This window comes from Triturus cristatus, chromosome 7, assembly GCF_964204655.1.
Source record: "Triturus cristatus chromosome 7, aTriCri1.1, whole genome shotgun sequence".
NCBI lineage: Eukaryota > Metazoa > Chordata > Amphibia > Caudata > Salamandridae > Triturus > Triturus cristatus.
In genome coordinates, this window is record NC_140590.1 from 234249749 (window position 1) to 234269513 (window position 19765).

Sequence of the window (19765 nt, forward strand, 5' to 3'; positions counted from 1 at the left end):
GCGACAAGACGCCAGACAGCCATGCTGCCCACAAAGATGCCATCCGCAACCACCACCACCTCATCAGGACCGCAAAAAGGACCTCCTTCTCAGACCGCCTTGACAACAACACACACAACAGCAAGGAGCTCTTCAACATCGTGAAGGAACTCTCCAACCCCAGCTCCAGCGCCAACAACATCCCACCCTCGCAAGCCCTGTGCGACTCCCTCGCCGCCTTCCTCCACTGGAAAATCACCGACATCCATGACAGCTTCAGATCCCGGACGGTCCCCGCCGACCACACCACATCGAACCCACCGCACCCCACCGTCCATGACACCCAGACAACCTGGGCCAACGTAAGCATCGAGGACACAATCAAGACCATGGGAACAATCCACTCCGGATCCCCGTCCGACCCTCTCCCGCACCACATCTTCAACAAAGCCAGCAATTCCTTCGCACCCCACCTGAACAAAATCATTAACCTCTCCTTCGAGTCCGCCACCTTCCCTGAGAACTGGAAGCACGCAGAGATCAACGCTCTACTGAAGAAACCCAAGGCGGATCCGAGCGACCTCAAGAACTTCTGGCCCATCTCCCTGCTTCCGTTCCCAGAAAAGGTCATCGAGAAGATAGTAAACACCCAGCTCACCCGTCACCTCGAAGACAACAACATCCTGGACCCGTCCCAATCAGGATTCCGCAGCAACCACAGCACCGAGACCGCCCTCATCGCCGCCACAGACGACATCAGGATCCTGCTGGACAACGGCGAGACGGCGGCCCTCCTGGACCTCTCCGCCGCCTTCGACACCGTCTGCCACTGCACTCTACGCACACGCCTCCATGACGCCGGGATCCAAGAGAAGGCCCTGGAATGGACCTCCTCCTTTCTCTCCGGCAGAACTCAGAGAGTCCGCCTCCCCCGTTCCGATCCAATGCCTCCAAGATCATCTGCGGCATCCCTCACGGATCCTCCCTCAGCCCGACGCTGTGCAACGTCTACATGGCCCCACTAGCACGCATCGCCCGACAACACGACCTCAATATAATCTCCTACGCCGACGACACTCAGCTGATCCTTTCCCTCACCAAGGACCCTCTCACCGCCAAATCCAACCTCCACCTGGGAATGAAGGCCGTCGCAGACTGGATGGAGGACAGCTGCCTCAAACTGAACACAGACAAGATGGAAATCCTCATCCTCGGGTCCAACCCCTCCGCTTGGGACGACTCCTGGTGTCCCACATCACTGGGATCCCTCCGGCACCCACCGACCACGCACGCAACCTGGGAGTCATCCTCGACTCGAAACTCTCCATGACCAAACACGTCAACGCAGTCTCCTCCACATGCTTCAACACCCTCTTCATGCTCCGCAAGATCTACAGATGGATCCCGACAAACACGAGGAAAACAGTCACCCAGGCCCTAGTCAGCAGCAGACTCAACTACGGAAACGCCCTCTACGCCGGAGCCTCGTCCAAGCTCATCACCAGACTACAGAGAATCCAGAACGCCTCCGCACGCCTGATCCTCGACGTCCCGCGCCGTGACCACATCAGCCCCCACCTGAGGAACCTGCACTGGCTCCCAGTCAACAAAAGAATCTCCTTCAAGCTCCTGATCCACGCACACAAGGCTCTTCACAAAACTGGCCCAGCCTACCTCAACAGTCGGCTCCCCTTCTACGTACCCAACAGGAAACTCCACTCTGCTGACCATGCCCTGGCCGCGGTCCCACGCATCTGGAGAACTACGTCCGGAGGCAGATCCTTCTCCCACCAAGCCGCCAGGACCTGGAACACCCTCCCCCTAATAATGCAACAGACCAAAGACCTGCTGACCTTCAGGAGACAACTCAAGACCTGGCTCTTCGACCAATAGCAGCAGCATCCCTCCCCCCAGTGCCTTGAAACCCTCACAGGTATGTAGTGCGCTTTACAAATTATTGATTGATTGATTGATTGATGGCTGAAGAATTAGATGGAGAAAAGATAGCGGAGGAACTATTTCAGAGTTTGAGTACACCTATTAGAAAATTAGGTCCTAAAGAAACATTAAGTGACTAGAGAGACTAAAAGTCAGTGAGCAGTCCAAGTGATGGGATGCAGCCACTCGCAAGCAGCACATTAAAATTATTAGGATTCCGAGAGGGCTTCGTACCCAAATTTTCCCTACCTACGACAATTTAGAGGAAGTCCTTTTGATAAGGTGGGAGAAGGAGCTAACAAATAACTCCATGAATTTAATGGAAATACTGATTATCAATGTGGAAAGAAAGATAGATAAATTACGAAAAGAAATCAGGGAGGTTGAGAAGGAAATTGCAGATATAACTTACCGGATATCCACACTTTTCTTTCCGACCTCCCCTCACTATTACTGATATCATTGGCACAAATTAATTCACATGAATAGATATAACTTTACACTCAGGTCAAGTGGCGTGAGATATGGACTACTCAAAAACTCAACTTGTGTATACTTTTAGAATCATTAACATGGCCCCGGAGCCTGAGAATCACTGTGGGATAGATGATGAGCAGCACAATTACGGAGTTCCTTTAGAGATAAAGAAGCTTGATGCTATTAGCTATTCTGGTTCAACACATTCACGTACTAAATAAGGGAAATTTTCAATATATTAGTACGTGATTCACAGACGTAAATATAATAAAGGATTTTGTGTTAGTATAACCACACCACTTTAAGATGGCCACCATAACGGAGCAACACTAGTAGACACGTTTTTTGGAGGGACATCATTTATTTAATTTATTTATTTAAACAAATCAAGATGGCGATCGTTCACCACGCTGATACTGGCCAAGGGTACTTGGTGGACCTGCTTCTCGCTTTATACACTTGTGACTCTAATCACAAGTAATAACATAATTGCTAATGTTTGGGCTGATTTAGCCGTATGGACGGTGTTGGATATCAAATTAGGATTTGCTTTGCTGATACTACCAATATTGTACTGGTTACGGCGTTTTTTAATTTTTTATTTTGAACATTTATTCCGGTTGTGACTATGTATATGTTTATGTTTACACCATATTGACAATAACTGATGTTACCGGTTACGGTAGTGATGTATTTTGTTTGGAGACTTCTTTGGCTCTAGTGATAAAGTGTAATTTTGAAGTTAGGCATCAACATGATGTATTTGGAATGCTGCACCTTTTCTATAACTTGAGACGTACTTGTGGTGATCGCAAAAACAACGATGTTTTGTTAGCGGTCCATGCATGATGCTTATAATTTCTAACCAACCAATGATATATAATGATTGCATTATTCGACTCTCAATACTACCAGTATTAATAGTAGACTTTAGGGTTAAACAAATAAAATACTTTTGTATTTCGAGTTAGAACCATTCATGGTTTATATGACTAACGGTGGTACCCTCCATAATTGTTTCGATTTACAGATGCTTTCATCTGGAATTAAAATTTATACTTTATACTCCAGACATAAGGTAAAGAGTTAGTCTTTATACTTCTTCCCATATGATTTTAAGAGCACTCTTTGGGTAACCCACTTCAGCCACCTTCAATATTATTTTTTCAGACTACTTTTTTAATAATACTTTCAAGCCATACATGGATGTGATCTATTGTCCTTGTTATTCCAGTGAGTATGAACTCTTTACTAATCTTCACATTCACATTCAATCTAATCATTACATGTAAAAAACTCGCGAACGCTTCACTCTCTAACAAACAGGCTACCATTTTTGCATGACTAGATTATGCATGTCACAGGATTTTATTTAATTGGTCACTATCACATACGTGATCATTTTTAATAAATACAAATGTCGGAGAAGCATGACTTAAGACAATACAAATAATATCAAAACCTTTTTAAGATAAATGAGTCACAAAACTTAGGTGCCGGGAAATATACCCTATTAGGAGATATCTCCTCCCAGTTTTCCAATACGATTGTATATATTGTCTAGATGTAATTGCCCTGAAGAAGTCTACTGTGACTAAAGCAGTGTAGACGAAACACGTGTTGGCATATGGGCAGCAGCAACAATAACAGAATAAAGAACTTCTGAAACCGCGACGTCAGTCTATTTTCTATGTGCTTGGAGAAATTACTTTACAAGTTGTGGACCCTGTCCAGATGGGGAGGAACGGCTGGCTTCCTCTCCTCTTGAAGCACCAGATGGACTATATTTTTATGATTGCATACTTAATTTCTGGATAATTGTGTTATAAGGGGCAGAGTGTGCCTGGTATACCTAGCGTACCCGTAGTCTACTTTGCACATCTGTTATATAGGGAGATGTCTCAACTGACAGGGTAGTGTGTTTCCATACCAAAGTCTGTATAGTTGTTATGCAAGAGAGACTTCTCATGTAGTGGTCATTTCATCTCTACAAATTAGGGGCCGATTACGATGTTGTGCTCAAAGCCTCCCACTGACTGTCAGATTATCCTAGACCGTGTCGGCCCGACTCAGTCGGATTCCAATCCACCCAACCAAGTGGTGAGAATACGTTTTTTGTTCACATTATTCACATCGTCTTCATATTTTTATGCACACCCCTTTTTTGCACAATGTTCACATATAGACTATTCTCCTCAGCATGTATTTTTCTGATTAACTTGCACCCTGTTCCCTGAAGAAGAGTATGTTACATGAAATGCATTGGAACACATATGGGATAGTCGTGTAACTATTCAATACAAGAAAGATCATACATGGATTGAATTAATATATGAATCATGGAATAAAAATTGTTGAAAGATTTCCATCGCTTTGAAAAAAACGTATGTTCTTGCCAAACAGGACATTTAAAAAACTGTGTACTAATGAAGTAAACCTTTTCAGGTTCTAGTAGTGCCCAGGGGCATGCATCCTATTATTGGATACGCAGCTCAATACGTATCATATGACGTACTAGATCAGAGTACGTTACCCCAGGAGCACACAACAAATAAAAGTGGATGCAAATATCGAAAAGAAACCTGGTTGTGTGCGCACAAAAATCATATTGTAACCATCAACATTAACACTAGCAACAACAAAACACTAATCTGCCACCTTATCTACCACCCCCAGGCAACACCACCACATTCACTGAACACCTGTCTGACCTGATTGCTCACTGCTCTCTCCGAGATGCAAACAACTTAATTCTGGGCGACCACAACATACACTGGAATGAAGAAAACAACCTGCTAATCCAGAATCTGAATGAGCTGCTACACAGCAGCAACCTTACCCAACACTGCACAGAGGAAACTCTCAACAAAGGAGCAATCCTAGATGCCATTATCGCCAAACGTGACACAGTCACGATAAACCACACCCCACCCGTGAATTGGTCTGATCACCACTTAATCCTCTTCCACCTCACTCAATTGATCACATTCCAACCCCCACCCAAGACCATCCCAAATGGACTAGAAACCTCACTCAGATCAACATGACTGACCTTGAGGGAAGGGTTATCTCTGTCCTCACTACCTCCGCGGAAGATCTATCCACTACAGAACTCACTGCCAACACAATCATTACAACACAACCTTGACATCCATTCTAGACCAAGTAGCCCCCCTGAAACAAAAAAAAACAGGAACATCCTATCCAGATCCTGGTTCAACGCGGACAATAACAATGAAAGGAGACAACTTAGAGCTACAGAAAGACTATGAAGGAGCAACCCCTTCACAAGCCTACTCGAACAACTCAAAACAGCTTGAAGGAAGTACAAAAAACACATCAGCAACAAAAAATCCACCTTTTTCTGCTCCGACTTGGACAGCGCAGAAAACAGGCCCATCAAACTGTTTAAAATCATCAAGCAACAAACCTCCAAGCTCCCCGAAACCTCAATGCAGGCCTCCAAGGAATTGTGCAAAAACGTTGCCAACTTCTTAGAAGAAAAAATCACCAAGATTGAGCTCTCACTAGACATCAACAGCAACCCCGCCTGAAAAAGCTTGCCCCCGTGACAATAGACAGCACATGCATGCACCCCACGAAAACATGGAAGACCTTCAACCCCATCCCGGAAGCCAAGATCCTCAAGCTGATCTCCACCTCCAAACCCGCCTCTCACGTCCTTGACCCTATACCCACCCAACTGACCAAAAACCTGAAAATCTCTATAGCCTCGTTCTGGTGCAGGATCATAAACAGCTCCGTGAGAACCGGCATCATACCTGAATGCCTCAAAGTTGGCCAAGTCACGCCACTACTAAAAAAAACAGGTCTTGACTCCAAGGACCTGAATAACTTTAGACCCGTCTCCAATCTCCCCCTCCTATCCAAAGTCCTTGAAAAAATGCGTCCTCTCACAACTGATTCAGTACATGGACAACATCAACCTTCTTGATCCCGATCAATCGGGGTTCAGAAAAGGCTATAGCACCAAGACCGCGATCCTCAACATCACAGACGATATCCACAAATCCCTCGATACCGTTCAATGCTGCCTACTCATTCTCCTGGACCTATCGGCAGCCTTTGACATGGTTGATCACCAACTACTCATCAAGACTCTACAAGAAAGGGTAGGTGCTGATTAGGTACTCCTACGCTGGTTCTCCTCCTTTTTACACAGCCACTCGCAAAGGATAAAAATCAAAAACGTTACTTCCGACCTACACCCCGTCAGCAGGGGCGTCCCCCATGGTTCAGTGCTCTCACCACAACTGTTCAACATATACATGGAACCCCTTACCACCATACTTAAAAATGCCAACATCCCTTTCCACCTATATGCAGATGACACCCAGATCTATCTAGAAACCGCCTCCTTAGATGACATCCACAGACTAATTGACACTCTAAAAGAAATCCAACATTGGCTGTCTCTAAATCACTTAAAACTCAATCAAGACAAAACTGAGTTTCTCCTCATCTCCAACAAAGAATAGAACCCTCAAATTGCAGAATGGCTAAAAGCTATGGATGCTCTCAAAGGTAATCTCACTTTGGCAAACTCCGTAAAATCATTAGGAATCACCTTAGACCCAAAACTCGACATGGCCAAACACATTAAAAGCTCTGCAAAGAGTACCTTCCTCAATCTGAAGCTACTCAACAAAATTAAACCATTCATCCCTGCCAAATATCTCAAACAAGCCGCCCAATCACTGGTGCTATCCAGACTCGACTATGGGAATGCAACCCTCACTGGTACAGCAAAATCCCACCTAGCTCCCCTCAAAACAACTCTCAACGCAGCAGCCAGAATGGTCACTGGAATTAGGAAATACGATCACATTTCGCCAGCACTCAGAGAACTAAAATGGCTCCCAGTCGAACTGCGTGCCAGCTTCAGAACTGCCTGCCTCACACACAAAGCCCTACACAAAGGAAAACCTGACTACCTGGCCGTCAAACACAAGAGGGCTGGTCAGACAAGAAACCTCAGGAGCTCCAATACCCTACTTCTCATCCCTATGAAAATACGCAAACAAAAAAACGCTGAATGATCCTTCGCCGGAAACGCGCCCAAATTCTGGAACTTCTTCCCAGCAGATATCAGAACTATCTCGTCCTTCACAAAATTAAAAAAACACCTAAAAGTCCTCTTCCTCAACCGCTCCCTCCCGAATGGATAGCCGCCGCCTTCACGCAAATCCCTACTCGCTGTTGCTCCCTGACATTGTATTACAAAGACCTACCTCCTCCCTGCTCTTTGATCACCTCCTGTTCCTTGCCCCCCAAGAGGTTCAACCCAAGACAATGTGCACTCAACGAGGTTATCTCAGGACTCACGTACTACCTCAATACTGCACAGCACACTTGGACTTCCGAACCAATATGTATAACACTGCTCTATTATATGACTCTTGCAAAAATCTGTTGTAAAGCACTCCAATATCCCGGGGCCGGCCAGCGCTATATAAAACTCCTTAAATAATAAATAAAATAATTGAATAGCAAAATTAACATAATAAATTATCACTCAAACAAATATTATTTATTAAAAACTGAACATAAATTCATTACAATGTAATAACTTCCCACCCTTTACCCCTATGAACCCCGTAACCCACACCTAAAATCAAACAAAAAAATGAATGACATACTTAAAACAATTGTCAGTTAAATAATTTATAGTATTTAAGAATTAATCATTGATTAATCAAAATGAATTTACTCCCCACCCGTAACTTCAATAAATCTCACAACCCACACTTTAAAAAATGTATTAGACAAATAAAAGTAATTATCAATTAATGAATTATTGTAATTACAAATTATGAATTAATGAAAAATAAATTACTTCCCACACTTTACCCTTATACCCCACAATCCCCAACCCAAAAAATATAATTAAACAAATAACATAATTAATTAATAATTATTTAATAATAATTTACAAAAAAATAATTCATAAAAGAAATACTACCCACCCTTTACCCCTATAACCCACAACCCGTCCCCAAAACAAAGTACTCAATTAACATGTTTAATTTCCAATTAATCAATATTAATAAACAATTAATTAATAATTAATTAAAAATAAACTACTCGCCACTCTTCACCCCAAAAAAACCCACAGCCCGCACATAAAATTGACTTAAAAAAATAATAACACAATTAAAATAATTACATATCAATAAAATAAATACTTTTCAATAACAAATAATCATAAAATTGTTATAATTAAATTACTTCCCACCCTATACTGCTATAATACCAACAGCCCACTATGGATCCAAACAACACTTAGGGACCGATTACGATGTCGTCTGCCTAATTCTCGGAATTGGTTCCGACCGACTCGCGGTTCCACACAACCAATTATGATGCTTCCAAACACCGTTCGGAAGGTCTCCCATTGATTTCAATGGGAGCCCAGGTACCGACCAACAACACAGGCTACTTTGGGTAGAGGGAGTGGTTGCGTAAAACCTTGCACTCTATCATTTGCATCCCATGTTGCCAGCCAGAGTGTGCATGGTTTTATAGGCGGGTCCCTTGGGGACCCCAACCGGAGGCCTCAAGAGGAACGGGGGCCTACTATGGGCCCCAAAGACAGTTTCCGACAGCCTTTCAGTGTCTGACAAACTGAGTCAGAAAGACTGTCCAAATCGGACATCTTACTCTGTCGCTAGGAAACGCTGTCCGTAGAACTGTACATTTCAGCTCCAACCGACTCCGATTCTTCGAATGGTGGTCGGAACAGATTCGGATTGACCGAACGGTTTCCTTTCTGACCACAAACATCGTAATCGGTAGATCGGAATTGTTTCTGGTGGACAGGTTCCGACACGGTCTAGGGGAATCTGAATGCCGTTCGGAGGCTTTCCGCACGACATCGTAATTGGTTCTAAAACGTAATTAAATTAAATATAATAACTACTAAAAACTAAACCAATGTATCAAAAAAGCATAAACATAATTATAGAAAGAAATTACATCCTATACATTTGAAATATATACTAAAATACACAACAATAAATAAAAATTTATATTTTGAACAACAATATTTTTGCAAACGATATTAATGACTTTTATATTTTAAAAATCGATATTATTTACCTTAAAATTGGCATTCTTGACATGTTATTCTTGACATTTTTAGTTTAATGTTACGATATTTTAGACCCGATATTCTTGTACATTGATATATCCTCCTTACAGCCTACTGTGTATACCTGTCAGGATAGGAAGAGGTATGAGCAGAGAGATACATGTTTCTGCCAGCCTATTACAGACACCTCCCACCCTGGTAAAATGTGTTAGCGCACGGGTCACTCCCTCCCAGACAACACTGCGTATCCCTGTTGCTCAAGGGAGAAGAGCCAGCAGAGAGGCCACTGCTTGTCCACATCATACTGGTCGTTCATGTTGTCCTGGAGATAGGTGTCAGTGGTGAGAACAATGTTTCCCTACCCAATACCTTAAATGTCTGTCATGGTGGGGAGAGCTGTGGGTAAGAGAGAGAAATCCATTCCCACACGCTAATATATATTATTTCCTTGGGGAGAGATCTCAGTGCGAGGCTAGTACTTGTTATACGTACTATGGAATAGTGAGGTCTTACTTGTGAGGTGAATACATTACACTCCCTACTATGCATAGTACTGAGCCTGGGGAGAGGTGTGATTGGACAGGCCGTGTGTCTTTACACCCTACTCTGCACACTGGTTACCTTAATCCAGGGTGTCAGTGGTGAGGTTGGACTCTCCATGCAGTCTAGTTGTCGAGATTGTAAGAGATAAGTATTGTAATGAAGGAAAATTTAAATTCTTCCTCTAAAGTAATTGTACAATCTCGCAAGAATTTTGCATGATCGCACATAAAAAGGGGTAGCGAAAATCTGTTCCATATAAATTATACCTATTACAACAGGATATGTTCAGTGAAATTGGAAATTCCATTATAAACGTACGCTCTTGCTAGAGGCTCGTGAGCGTAAAATAGCAAACTCTGCCTTCTCACAGTAAACACAGAGTTGTGATGTAGTTTTATGTATTTTAGTGGTTGATATAGCAAATAAAATGTATTGTGTGTCTGATTTGGATGTAATTTTATTACTATGCAAATTAAAGTTCTTGTATCTCTGAATACAGATGACTTGATGATGATGATATCTGATATTGGTGCAGTGACCTCATGTGTAGGATTTTACTGTAAAGAACTGGGGAGATGTAGATACTGAAGGAGAGGGGGTGGGAATGTGTGTTAGAGGAGAGTCTCTGTGGAGCATAAAAGGGGATGAAAAGGGGATGGTTGCTTATAGATTGAGTAGGGGAAAAAGGTGGCCATGGTGGTCGCGGGAAGTGCAAAAATTATCTTGTTCTGTGTTTTGTTTGAAATAAGTGGGGGGTGGGTGTAGTGTGATGATATGCTAGAGGTCTGAGTAAGGATTGAAGGGGCTGGAATTGGCAGTATTTGAATTCTTCAAAGTGTAATGGAAGGATTTTAAATGAAAAAGGACAGGGTTTTTACTGGGATTATTGATATCCACTGTGGTTTTGAATGTAGTTTAGAAATGTTGTGTTTTGTGTAGGAGTGAAAGGGTTGTTGTGTGGATGAAGGATAGAATGGCATGTAGGAGTGTTTTATAGAGGTTGCTGGTGAGTGGTGTTGCATGGATTTTATTTGTTCTGGGTGATAGGTGCGTGTTCTTTGTAAGTATATGTGGTCATGTTTGTGGATGTGGATGGGTCTTGGTGAAGATCTGTAGCTAGAAAAAAGGTGGTATTTCTGGCCCTACTAGACCCAAACAGGAAAGTTGCCTTTGTTCTCTTTACCCTTAGTTCCAACGACCAGGATGAGACAAACTGGGAGGAGGTTTTGGAAAGATTGGTTGTCAGGTCATGTGATGCTTTCTCATGTGACTCTAGGCTCACTAGGCTCATCTGCAAGTATACCCAAGAAGTTCCCCATCAATCACCAAATGAGTGCACCAAGAGGAAAGGATGTGTTCAGATTTCTAATCCACAAGCTGTGTGTGAGAAATGGAGCTATTGGTTGAGGGTGGTGAAACCTCGTTTGGATGAATCGCAAAAAGTCACAATTAATTTGTGCTCAATCTTTTTAGCATGAAAGCAGACTGGCTTAACTTAGACACAATGGTGCCAATTCTGATCCGTTAAAAATATTCCCCGTACGAATCGTATCCGGATTTTTTTACGTACGAATCGTACAAGTCCCGTACAAACTGGCAAGTACGATTCGTATGTTAAAAAATCCATACGAATCGCATTGGGAAAATTCCCCGACACGTCCTCGTGTCGGAAAAAGTGTCCGACACGTCCCCGGACAGTTTTACGTACGAATCGGGAAACTGAAGTCCGAGCGCTCAAGTATGATCTGTCCCGTCCGTCCAAATGCACAACCGTATGGAAAAAACACCGTACGGAGCGAACTCCCATAGCAACTATGGAGACGTCCAAACATGTGCCTGCATACGCCGAACAACCCCCCAGCCCACCCCCCCAAGTACGTGCCGTACTCCCAGCCCCCCCATGTACGCGCCGTACCCCCACCCCCGTAGGCACGGAGCGTACCCCCACCCCGTAGGTACGGAGCGTACCCCCACCCCGTGTAGATACGGAGCATACCCCTACCCCGTAGGTATGGAGCGTACCCCCAGCCCACCCCTTAGGTATGGAGCATACCCCCACCCCACCCCATAGGTACAGAGCGTATACCCACCCCCGTATGTATGGTGCGGACCCCCAGCGCATAGCGCTGGGGGTCCGCAGTGTACCTACGGGGGTGGGGGTACGCTCCATACCTACAGGGTGGGGGTACGCACCGTCCATAGGGGGGGTGGGGGTATGCACCGTCCATAGGGGGGTGGGGGTACGCACCGTCCATAGGGGGGTGGGTGTACGCACCGTCCATACGGGGGGGCTGGGGGTACGGCGCATACATAGGGGGGCTGGGTGTACGACGCATACATACAGGGGCTGGGGTTACTGCGCGTACATACGGGGGGCTGGGGGTATGTGCTGGGGGACGGTGCCTACATACGGGGCTGGGGGTACGCACCGTCCATACGGGGGTGGGGGTACACACCGTACCCCCAGCGCCCCGTATGTACGCGCCGTACCCCCAGCACCCCCCATATGTACGCACCGTACCCTCGGTTCCCGTATGTACGGCATGTACCGCCAGGCCCCTACACCCTGCCCGTGCCTGTACGCACCCTACCCCAGGCCCCAGCACCCTCACCCAGCATTGCGCATGTACGAGTCGCACCAAGCCATAGCAAATGTGAGCACTGTACAACAACATGGCCGATGTACGCACCTCACAGATGCGAAAAACACACGTACTGAACCAGGACACTGCAAAACACCACAAGGAGAGTCAATTCGAATCGCACAACACCACAAAACACGTTCAACAAGCCCAAATACATCCAATACACTGACCTGCAACAGCCAAACAGGTAAACAGAGGCCCAAAACACAACCACTCCTTATAACACACCCACCCAAAGTTCAAACACAGCCACACCCACAAATGGACCAATAAAAAGGGCTCACACACACAAACGATGAGCCTTTGCAACAGACCCACTGCTGCCAGACCCCACAGCCAACCCACAGCACCATACTTGAACCTTGACTACACCTTACACTTGCACACCTACACACAACCACCTTCACAAACACCCCCTCATCACATTCACACACACACCTTCACAACCACACACACACACCCACGACCATCCACACCCACACCCCACACCATGCCCACAGACAAGAATTCAAAGTTCACAACAGCGGAGCTGGAGATCCTTGTCAACGAAATCATCAGAGTCGAGCCACAGATCTTTGGAACATTGGTCAGACAGACCAGCGTAGCAGCAAAATCAGCCATGTGGCAGAGGATCGCCGAGAGGGTGAATGCTGTTGCGCACATCAGAAGGACCAGGCATGAATGCCAAGCCAGGTGGTACAATCTGCAGAGGACGGTCCGCCGCAAAATGTCTGACGAATATAACCAGGGGCGCATCACTGGAGGTGGCCCGCCTCGCAGACCGGTACACTACCATCCCTGGGAGGAGAAGGTGATGCGCACGCTGCCGCCGGTGGGAGTACACGGAGTAGAAGGAGTCGCCGAGCCTGGTGAGTACACAAACAACTCACCTCACATGGGGGGAACCGCATCAACAACCCAACTCACAATAATGCACGCAACTACCCCAAAGCCATCACCGGACACAACCACACTCCAAAAACACGCACATGCCACTAGCGGCTCCATGCCCCATGCACCAAGCAAGGCCATGCCAAGTCACAGGCCACACAAAACACCAACACAAGACAGGATGTCCGTGATGCCGGGATGTTGGGCCTCCAAAAAAACATTGTGCAACTCAGAAGCAGACACCAATGCCCTCAGCCCATATGGCCTAGGGCAAAGCTATACAAACAGTGTGTCCCGACACTGTACTGTGTCACCTGCAAATGGTGGCCACGTCGCAGGATGACATGGGTATGAAGGCCCAATTTGCACATAACAGCAGCTAATGAAGAGGCATCACTGTGAAAGAGTGTCAGCACACACCGCCGCAGCAGCGCAGACTCAGAGACACTCTTCCCAATGGGGGCGGGGAGATTCTAAACAAAGCCACATGAACAAGCCAATGGCCTTTGAAAGACCTGTAAAGTGTGTGTGCCCAGGAAGCTGGGCTGAGGTGACAGAGGGTGACAGATAGACGGAGGGAGAGGGAGAGAGAGGGAGGGAGACAGAGGGTGACAGAGGGCGACAGAGGGAGACAGACAGAGGGAGGAGGGTGACAGAGGGAGGGAGAGAGGGAGACAGAGGGAGACAAAATCACCCTTGGGTGGTGTGGGCATGTCCGCTCGTCAGCAGGTGGACTGTGTGCATGTTGACAAGGTCTGGCTGTGCGTGAAACACCCCTTTTTCATTTGGAAATCACTGGGCCATGTGTCAAACTGTGCATGAGTAGATCCTTGCTGCAGGCACAAACCTAACCTTACACCCAGTATACCCACTCACTGTGTTTGTTAGAACCCAGTCACAAATGCATAAGTTACCTACCTGCATTCTCCAATAGATATGAAAAAAGCACCATTTGCCCACGTACAGTGCAACACGTAAGCCGGTTCTGCATCGCTCGCTACGCACGCTCGCTACACTGCTCACTGCGTTAAAAAATGATGCAACAACAAAGAGTGTGTCACACATAGGAAAAGTGTTGAAAGCTGTGGCCAAGGGACATACCCATGCACCATGCACAATGCACAGGGACTTGCCAAGTACAGACAAGGTAGATGACACTTGGCCCTGCTGTAGACAGCACAAGGCAATCCTGTGACCACTGTACACTCAAACACCAACTCCACATGCCACCTGCCTACCACAGGAACTCACATTCACTGTCATGCCAGCATGCACCATGAGGGGATAGACACATCACCTGGTAGACCCAATGACAAATCACACCACACCCAACAGCATGCCCGGTCACACCCCCCCCCCCTTACAAAAGCACACACCCCCGGGGCAGCCAACGCAAATTGGCACTCCCACAATGGATATGTGACACAACAAGACCAATCCATAGCCAAATAAGCATCCCAACACTCATTAGACAGGCCAAATAACCAGGAGTACATATCAATCTGTCCCCCGCAACATACCCATCAACAAGTGCACTGTGAGAGGAATGCTAGACATATCCAACTACCCAGGGGAACTGTGCCAACTTGAATATGTATGAAACATGGATGACGCATGAAACACCATTAACATTGTCTCTCTCTCTCACACACAGGGCAACGTCGTCGATCTCCTCCCAACACTGGGGGGAAAGAATCACTGGACCAGGCGCGGCGTGACGATGATCCCACCGGCAGCGGCTACTCTCACCACTCCGTGGATGACCCCGACCAACCTGGCCCCTCTGGTGCCCAAGCACCTGCAGCACCTGCGTCAGGTACAACTGTGCCAACCACCACCCCCATTCCTGCCACATCCCAGGATACACACAGGAGCCCTGCTCGCACACAACAACGCAGCCAGTCTGACCAGGAGGGACAAGGTACTCGGGCACCCAGGAGGAGGCAGGCGACCCCGCAAATGCCATCCCTCAGGGGTCCCGGAGACCCGATGTGCCCACAACGGCAGGCCAGGCTCAAGTGGGCAGGGGTGGTGGGAGTGGAGGACGGCGGAGGCGCGAACCTGACCAGACAGCTGAGGAACCCATTATGTCACACGTCCGAAACATCCTGGACACATACTGGCGTGACACCAGGGGCATCATCAAGGTAGTGGAGACCCTCAATGAGATTGCCGAAAACATGGGCAACCCTCCCTGTGCCACCAGGCGAAGATCAACACCAGCCACAGGGAGGGATCAGGAGGAGGAGGATTCGTCCGATGGAGCATCACAGACATCGTCACGGCCTGCTTCTGAGGGTCCCCGGAGGAAGGTGGGTCGTCCACGCAAAAGACCATGAGAGTCAGCGGACCATCACCATCTCCCAGGTCACCTGCCTGGCACCTGGCCCTCTGGCGCAACAGCAGCACCTCATCCAATGACATTCTCTGCCACATCGACTTGCTGGTCACTGTCTGACCAATGTTGACAAAGACTGTGGCATGGACTATGATGACTTCCAATGGCAAGGATCCCAACTCCCCCTGTGAACTTTGGATTGTAGACACCCGGCGAGCACCTCTTTACATCCCCCCAAACACGTACCCCACCACTAATAAAAATCATAAAAATCATGAGATGATGCCGTCATTTTGCATTATTCCATAACATGTGTGTGTTGGAAAGTCAAACCATGCCTGAGTTTTTAAGTAACTCCAACCATGCATGGAGATGGCACAATGGGGTCTTGGATGACAGTGCCACAAGGTTGTGTTGGGGTCGGTGAGCAGTCTATATATCGACTTTTTAATATCGAGGGACATAAATATCGAGTCAAAAATATCTAAAGTAAAAAATATCGAAATAGATAATATCGATGTGAAAAATATCGGTTTTTTTTATTATATGTTGATGTAAGTAATATCGTTAGTAATAATATCGACATGTTAAAATATCGTTATTGTATGTTTAGTAAATATTTTGAAGTTGTTTGTACAAATAGTTAAAATGTATATAATATGAGAAATATTTATATTCTTCTAGGGGCGGGATGTTGGGTTATAGGGGATAAGGGTGGGGAGTGTTTTACAAATATTTATTAATTTTGTAACATATTTTAAATTTAAATAGAAAATTAGAAATAAATTTGGCATTTTATGTTTAATTTTAGGAGCGGGATGTTGGGTTATAGGGGATAAGGGTGGGGAGTGTTTTAAAAAAGTTAAATTTTTTTGTAATATATTGTAAAATTTAATTAGTAAATTTTATTTCAAATTTGAAATGTATATTTAATTTTAGGAGCGGGATGTTGGGTTACAGGGGATAAGGGTGGGAAGTGTTTTAAAAATGTTTATATATTTTAGAATTTTAAAAAAAAATTATTTAGAAATTTTAAATTTAATTTAGAATTTTAAAATTAATTGTAGGAGCGGGATGTTCGGTTATAGGGGATAAGGGTGGGAAGTGTTTTAAAAATGTTTATATATTGTAGAATGTTTAAAAAAATGTATGTAGAAATTTTAAATTTAATTTAGAATTTTAAAATTAATTTTAGGAGCGGGATGTTGGGTTATAGGGGATAAGGGTGGGAAGTGTTTTAAAAATGTTTATATATTTTAGAATGTTTTTTAAAATAAATTTATAATTTTAAATGTAATTTAGAATTTTATATTTAATTTTCGGAGTGGGATGTTGGGTTACAGGGGATAAGGGTGGGAAGTGTTGTAAAATTTTGTTTTAAATTTGGAATATTTAATAAATTTAATTTGAAATTTGGAATAAAAATATATTTTTTATATTATCTTTTAGGAGTGGGATGTTGGATTATAGGGGATGAGGGTGGGGAGTGTTTTAAAAATTTTGATTTATGTAGGAATAATTTGTATAAAAAATTTAGAAAATTAGAATAAAATTTCGAATGTTATATTTAATTTTAGGAGTGGGATTTTGTGTTATGGGGATAAGGGTGTGGAGTTTTATACAAATGTGTAAAATGTTGGTAATATTGTATAAAAAGTATTTATAAATTTTGATTTAGATTGTACAATTTAAATTTTTTGGGGGGATTGGGATGTTGGCTTATAGGGGATAAGGGTGGGGAGTGTTTTAAAAATTTATTTTAAATTAGTAATATTGAGTAATTTATATTAAAAAAATATATATTATAATATAATATTTTGGGATAAATTTTAGATTGGGGAGTTGGATTTGTAGAGGATAAGTGTGGGTATTGTTTTATGTAAATTTTTTAATAATGATTAAAACATATCTTTTTTTTCTATATTAATATTTATATATTTGTATTGCAATTACTGTAATTAAATACATATTGGAGTGGGAATATAAAATTAATTAAGATCAGTATACATGATCTAGTGTAATTAAATATATTTATGAGTGGGAATACTAAATTAATGAAGTTTAGTGTTTTGCACCTACCATAATTAAATATAGATTTGAGTGAGAATAGTAAATTTATTAAGCTCAGTGTCCAGCACCTACCCTAATTAAATATATTTTGGAGTGGGAATAGTAAATTAATTCAGTTCAGTGTCCAGCACTTATTTTAATTAAATATAGACTGTAGTGGGAATAGTAAATTAATTAAGTTCAGTGTCCAGCACATACCCTAATTAAATATAGATTGGAGTGAGAATAGTAAATTTATTAAGTTCTGTGTCCAGCACTTATCTAAATTAAATGTAGACTGGAGTGAGAATAGTAAATTAATTCAGTTCAGTGTCCAGCACCTACTATAATTAAATATAGATTGGAGTGAGAATAGTAAATGTATTCTGTTCAGTGTCCAGCACTTATGTTAATTAAATATATACTAGAGTGAGAATAGTAAATTAATTCAGTTCAGTGTCCAGCACCTACTCTAATTAAATATAGATTGGAGTGAGAATAGTAAATTAATTGAGTTCAGTGTCCAGCACCTACTCTAATTAAATATAAATTGGAGTGAGAATAGTAAATTAATTAAGTTCAGTGTCCAGCACTTATCTTAATTAAATATAGACTGGAGTGGGAATAGTAAATTAATTCAGTTCAGTGTTCAGCACCTACTCTAATTAAATATAGGTTGGAGTGAGAATAGGAAATTAATTAAGTTCAGTGTCCAGCACTTATCTTAATTAAATATAGACTGGAGTGGGAATAGTAAATTAATTAAGTTAAGTGTCCAGCACCTACTCTAATTTAATATAGGTTGGAGTGAGAATAGTAAATTAATTAAGTTCAGTGTCCAGCACTTATCTTAATTAAATATAGACTGGAGTGGGAATAGTAAATTAATTAAGTTCTGTGTCCAGCACATACTCTAATTAAATATAGGTTGGAGTGAGAATAGTAAATTTATTAAGTTCAGTGCCCAGCACTTATCTTAATTTCATATAGACTGGAGTGGGAATAGTAAATTAATTAAGTTCAGTGGCCAGCACCTACCCTAATTTAATATAGGTTGGAGTGAGAATAGTAAATTAATTAAGTTCAGTGTCCAGCACTTATCCTAAATATAGACTGGAGTGGGAATAGTAAATAATTAAGTTCAGTGTCCAGCACCTACCCTAATTTAATATAGGTTGGAGTGAGAATAGTAAATTAATTAAGTTCAGTGTCCAGCATTTATCTTAATTAAATATAGACTGGAGTGGGAATAGTAAATTAATTAAGTTAAGTGTCCAGTACCTACTCTAATTTAATATAGGTTGGAGTGAGAATAGTAAATTAATTAAGTTCAGTGTCCAGCACTTATCTTAATTAAATATAGACTGGAGTGGGAATAGTAAATTAATTAAGTTCAGTGTCCAGCACCTACCCTAATTAAATATAGATTGGAGTGAGAATAGTAAATTAATTAAGTTCAGTGTCCAGCACTTATCTTAATTAAATATAAACTGTAGTGGGAATAGTAAATTAATTAAGTTCAGTGTCCAGCACATACTCTAATTAAATATAGGTTGGAGTGAGAATAGTAAATTAATTAAGTTCAGTGTCCAGCACTTATCTTAATTAAATATAGACTGGAGTGGGAATAGTAAATTAATTAAGTTAAGTGTCCAGCACCTACTCTAATTTAATATAGGTTGGAGTGAGAATAGTAAATTAATTACGTTCAGTGTCCAGCACTTATCTTAATTAAATATAGACTGGAGTGGGAATAGTAAATTAATTCAGTTCAGTGTCCAGCACCTACTCTAA